Source organism: Chiloscyllium plagiosum, chromosome 40 (genome assembly GCF_004010195.1).
Source record: "Chiloscyllium plagiosum isolate BGI_BamShark_2017 chromosome 40, ASM401019v2, whole genome shotgun sequence".
Lineage (NCBI taxonomy): Eukaryota > Metazoa > Chordata > Chondrichthyes > Orectolobiformes > Hemiscylliidae > Chiloscyllium > Chiloscyllium plagiosum.
This window is the reverse complement of record NC_057749.1, coordinates 8,029,009-8,034,615: the sequence shown is the minus strand read 5'-3', so window position 1 is coordinate 8,034,615 and position 5,607 is coordinate 8,029,009. Positions and strand designations below refer to the sequence as shown.

Genomic DNA, 5,607 nt, shown 5'->3' with positions numbered 1-5,607 from the left:
TTTCTTTTCCACAGGAAAGCTGTTGGGGTCAGTTCAAAAGGGAGCTGGAGGTGGCTAAAGGGATCAAGGGGTATGGGGAGAAAACAGGAGTGGGATGCGATTGCATGATCAGCCATGATCACATTGAATGTGGTGCAGGCTCGAAGGGCCGACTGGCCTACTCCTGCTTCTATTGTCTATGTTTCTGTGTTCCAGATTGTATTGAAATCAAATTTCACCATGGTGTGGGGATTTGAATCTTTGTCCTGAGAACATCAGACTGGGGTTGCTGGGTTATGAGTCCAGCGCCATGAGCTTGACATCAGTGCCTCCCCTTGGAATCAAATCCTATGATTTCTGCAGGGATAAAAGCACATGCGAGCATTGGCCGAGTATAATCGCCTGTAATCTTCCAACAATCGAGTTACAGAGTGACAGCCGAAAAGCCTGCCACTTGAAAATTGACAACACAGCTCAGTGCTGCTATTGAAGAGGCACAATCTCAGAAAGAGAGGAATGGGAGGGTGAGGGAGGGCGAAATGTTTTTGAGAAAATATTTCAGAAAAACACGCACCGCATTGAAAAGAAGTAAAACTCTTGTGATAGAATGTACTGCATTGATATTGGAAGTCAATAGGCTAGTGCGAGCCAGAGCTCTGATCAATTGCTCAGCAAATGAAGGCATCAGGATGTGTATTTATCCTTGCAGGATGCGATGAAGCCTCTAATCTACAATACGGTCCCTTACTAAACTCTGCCTCTCTGATTAACACAGGACAAATTAAGTGGATTTCTAAAGTTTTGCACAACTTCCCAAATTATGGGTTCATCCTTTGTAACACCACATGCCTCCCTGTTCCCCCACCGACCCAAGGCTGGTATTAATGTTTGCAATCGTTCAGAGACGAGGGATGGGGCGTGCAAAGAATAGCAGGATGATTGCTTCAAGCTTGACTCCTGGCCAATGCTTCAGGCTTCTTGGGCAGATGTTAGACACTCAAAGCTTGACCCACAGCCAAATAGAACGGCAGCACCAGGGACCAAGCTCAGGCATAGTAAGTTTCACTGGCAGCTGGTGGTTCAGCCTTGAAAAATGAATGTTTCAAGAATTGCAAATGCAGACCACAGGGCCAAGGGATAGATGCCTGGAGGCTGCTGCAAATGCAACAGATGCTTCGACTGCCTCAGACAAACAATACTACTGGGCTATAACCTGAGATAGATAACTTTCGATCTGCATTCTTTTGCTGGCAATTGTTGCTTTGGAGGTCTGAAGTCAACACGTTGATGCCAACATTGTTTTCACCAAAGGGGTATAACTAGCTTGATGTGGTACTCAAAGTTATGAGCAGTTTTGATAGAATGGATAGGGAAAAAAACTGTTTTCGTGGGCAGTCAGTAACCACAGAGTCAGGAGGGAAGGTATGGGGAATATCTGCTTATAAACATAGCACATTGTTACAATCAGAAATGTAATGCCTGAAAACAGATTCAATCAGAATTTTCAAGTTTGTATTAAACAGACTCTTGTGTCAAGGCGGAAAATAAAACAAAGCAGGATTTGTAAAGGAGCAGAGGAGTGGGATTAATGCTCAAAACAGATTAATCTCTTCCTTCACTGTGTGATTCTCTGTCAACACCAGATTTGCACAAAGAGCCAACCATGTGAAGAAAATACTTGCTCCTCTGAACTGGGTTGTGTAAAAGTTTTCTGAATTCTTTTGCCAAAATGTAAGAATATTTCTGTCCAAAACCACATATTTATGACTCAGATGCTAGAAGTAAGGTTCTTGGCTGTGGTCTGGAAAGTGGCATGAACAACTTTAATGACTGTTAACAATGCAATGAAACAGTGCAAACCTGCTGGTCTTTACAGATGTCATGAAAAGCTATGCACTCATTCATATCACAAAACCAAGGAAGATCTATGTATTGAAATAGGCCCATTAGAAATATATTCTCACCACATGATAGGGGATTAGCCCATCAGATACAAAGCACGGTAATTCTAATGAGATACTCCCTCTCATTAAAAATGTTTTCGAACAAATGCTTTATGTTGATTGAACATTTGGTGCCATGCTGTTAATCTAATTTAGTTTGTGGAGATCAATATTAACCAGGTTGTTGGGATTTCTGGCGAGTAAAATCTAGTTAAAGGATGAATTGGAGGAATTCAGAACAGCCAAGATTATTGACTGCATGACCGTGGACATAAGCACACCATTTACAAGGCTAATGGGACAGTGGATCTGCAGAAAAGACAATACAATCAATTAAGGGTCTGGGGTAGCTTTTGAAAGTATTGGGAGTAGGAACAGAAAAGAAACATTCTTTAAAAGTCCAATTCATGCTCTCCATGGAAATCTTTAGGGAAATGTAAAAGATTTATACGATCTGAAGAGAAACCAGAGTACCTGACTGATTACTTTCAAAAGAGATAGGGGACCTATTCGTAATGTGGGATCAATAAGTAGTTTGGAAGGACGTAAGACAGAAAACATTGGAAACGGTGGTCAAATCAAGCAGCCTTTGCAGAGTGACAAGAATAATTAATATTTTAAGTTGATGTGTACCACAGTTGTATTAGCCCTGTCTGCAGAGTGGTCCATGGAAGGCAAATGTAAACAGCTCATTGCAACCCCTCTTCAATTTTTGAATGTTCCACTTTAAAAATAATAAGCATTAGTTTTAGAACATATCAAAGGTTAGATTATCATATAATTATTGCAAACAGTTATTAAGTTAAGCATACACAAACATTAAGGTGGCTCAGTGGTTAGCACTGCTGCTCACAGGTCCCAGGTTCGATTCCAGCGTCGGATGACTGTCTGTGCGGAGTTTGCACGTTCTCCCTGTGTCTGTGTGGGTTTTCTCTGGGTGCGTCGGTTTTCTCCCACAATCCAAAGATGTGCAGGTCAGGTGGATTGGCTGTGCTAAATTGCCCAGAGGGTTAGGTGCATTAGTCAGAGTGAATTGGGTCTGGGTGGGTTACTTTTCAGAGGGTTGGTGTGGACTGGTTGGGCTGAAGGGCCTGTTTCCACACTGTAGGGAATCTAATCTAACCTTGAAAGCTACTTACAAAGATGCATAGATGATCAGTCTGTTATTGTTGTAGGCTTGTTACTTGCTTTGAATGCTTCTCTTTCTGAAGTGAAGGTGTTGAAAACCTGAGGTCAGAATTCATGAATGGCTTCTGTAATTGAATAGTAGGAGGTTGCTTGTACAGGTAGACTCAGTGGTACTGCAGGATTTGGGAGAGTGAAATAGAGAAAAATTGATCCTATTTCCTTACTAGCTCTGTGGTTGCACAACTTGCAGATTTCCTCAACTCTTTCAATAGAACTGCTGTTGATTTCTGAAAGTCCTTTACACTGTGCTGTCATTGCTTGATAACTCTCTGGTGTTGTCTCAGAGTCTCAAAATGGCATCTTGAAGAATCTTAAAATAGTACAACAATTGCTGACTTGCCACCTGAGAGGGTGTTAAATGTTTAAAGCTGCATTTGAAAGGTAGTGCTTCTGTCAGGACAGCATTCCTCATTCTGCAATACCTTTAAAAGTTACCACCACTGGTTGGCAGTTTGTTCCTCACATCCACTTGCCTTGTTAATGGTGTGCTTATCGTGGTGGGCACTGAACACCTCAAATTCATCCTGTTATGAACCAGGTCACAACCCTCAGAATATTTTAAGAAGGTAGGGTGGACTCTAATATTTTCTTATTTTAAAGGGAAATGCTGTGTTCCAGATATGATGTGACTAGTCAAACTACTCAACATTAAGCAAATCACAATTTATTTAACCACTGTTGTTAAAAGACAAACAAAAGAAAGAGGTGCCTAGAATGATTTAACTTTATTGGAAAACATAACCGAATAATGAATACAGTACCTATTAGTAATTAACTGTTGTAAATACAGTCACATCCCATAAACATATCCCTTGGTAAAAAGGCAAATTCAGACATGGATTCTCACATGCAGTTCTCCCATCCAGGAGGGAAGAAATATCAAGAGAAAATTCAGCGCGTATAGTAGCATGGAGACATTTACTGACGCTTCCAATTCTTTCCAGATTCCAAAGGCTTCTGCTTAAAACTAAACCTAAAAACTAAAAAAAAACTAGAAAGCCTGGTTGGTGAGAGCTGGCCACACTCAGGCTGCTTTTATTGTTGCAACTTTTAAAAAAAGGCTCAAAAATGGTTTACTTTCTTAGAGACAGCTTGACACCTCTGCCTCAACAACCTGTCTTCAAAAAAATCCAGGACAAAAATAACCTCTGAAAGTGACAGCAGAGTCGCAGTCCTTTAATTAGGTTTTACCCTTCAGAAATCCAACAACTTGGTCACTACTGATGTGAACTGTACTAAACTGGCTTGGTTTTGAGTGGGACTTGAACTTATGATCTTCTCTGTTGGTGAACCCTCTGCCTCTGGGGCCTAGATTCCAAAGAAAGACCAGCCAGTGGCCTTGTCATTGCCTGATTGTCTTGTGGTTTGGTGGGACCACTTGAAAATTAACAGCATACGTGCCTTGCTGGCTCTCCAAGTCATAGCTGAGATCCTCGTTAGTCCAATAAGATTCTGCCATTATTTATACTAATACTTTTCACATTCTCTGAATTTGAATGGCGAATTGAATTTATATTTTGCAACTGCGATGATGGGATTTGAACCCATCTGTTTCTGGATCATCGGTCCAGGTCTTCAGGATATTAATCCCTCAACACTGACTCTACTAACATGTATTTTTATTCCTTTCTCCTTCATGTGTATATCTAGCCTCCTCTGAGCTTCACCCAAGCTACTTGCCTCAATTACTCTGGGTGGTAGCAGCTACTGGAACATCAATTGGCATGGACGAAGAGGAGAGAGGAATTAAGGCCTCGAGTTAGAATTGTACAGAACCTTGTGCGTTAATTTATACTGTTTACATCGCTATTTCTACTGAGCTTCCTGCTGCAAAGAATGATCACTAATTGCCTTGGGGGGATTGCTGACAAACTCCTACCAATACAGTTCTTTAAGAAGGAATAAAATAGACATTTATTTGAAGACCTTCCTCTGAGTATTCCTACTGCATTTGATTACATTAATGCATGGCATAAACAGCATCACTATCCTTCAATTTGAAGGACAGCTCCATCAAAATAATTATGTGCCCAATTTTCTTGCATGTAGCGGTGTTGTGAATGTTGGTAATTTTCACACAGAGAGCCAAAACGTCTGACAACAGCTCCTTTGTGGCCTGACCTAGATTCTCGCTTCAGAATTTGGTTCTGGAACTTTCTTTGGAGGATCGGAAGTATTGTCAATGTTTGCAAAGCACTCTGGGGCATCCTAAACTGGTGAAAGGCACTACATAAATGTAAGACTTTAAATGTTTGTTCCCTCAAGTTGTGATGTTTTTCACAAATACGGTACAATGTCCTGGGCTAGCTGTTTCTAACATTTCCTCTTTTTGTGGGATTATTAAAAAGCAAAGTAAGAGAATGCTATGAGTTGTTTTAAACTCACAGTTGCTACATACCATAGGTGGGAGCTATTTTGTTGAGGGCTCCTCTCAAAGTATTTCACCTCCTTAGGGAAAGTTCCAACTACACTGACTCCCTCAAAGGGATTAAAGTAC

The 5,607-nt window shown here is 41.0% G+C and overlaps 1 non-coding gene across 1 annotated transcript; it reads right to left on the bottom strand.

The window, feature by feature from the left end:
• Positions 1-2,282: 2,282 nt before the first annotated feature.
• Positions 2,283-2,396, bottom strand: LOC122542670. The gene has a single exon (XR_006309855.1). It is a non-coding gene; the product is annotated as a U5 spliceosomal RNA (small nuclear RNA).
• Positions 2,397-5,607: the final 3,211 nt, after the last annotated feature.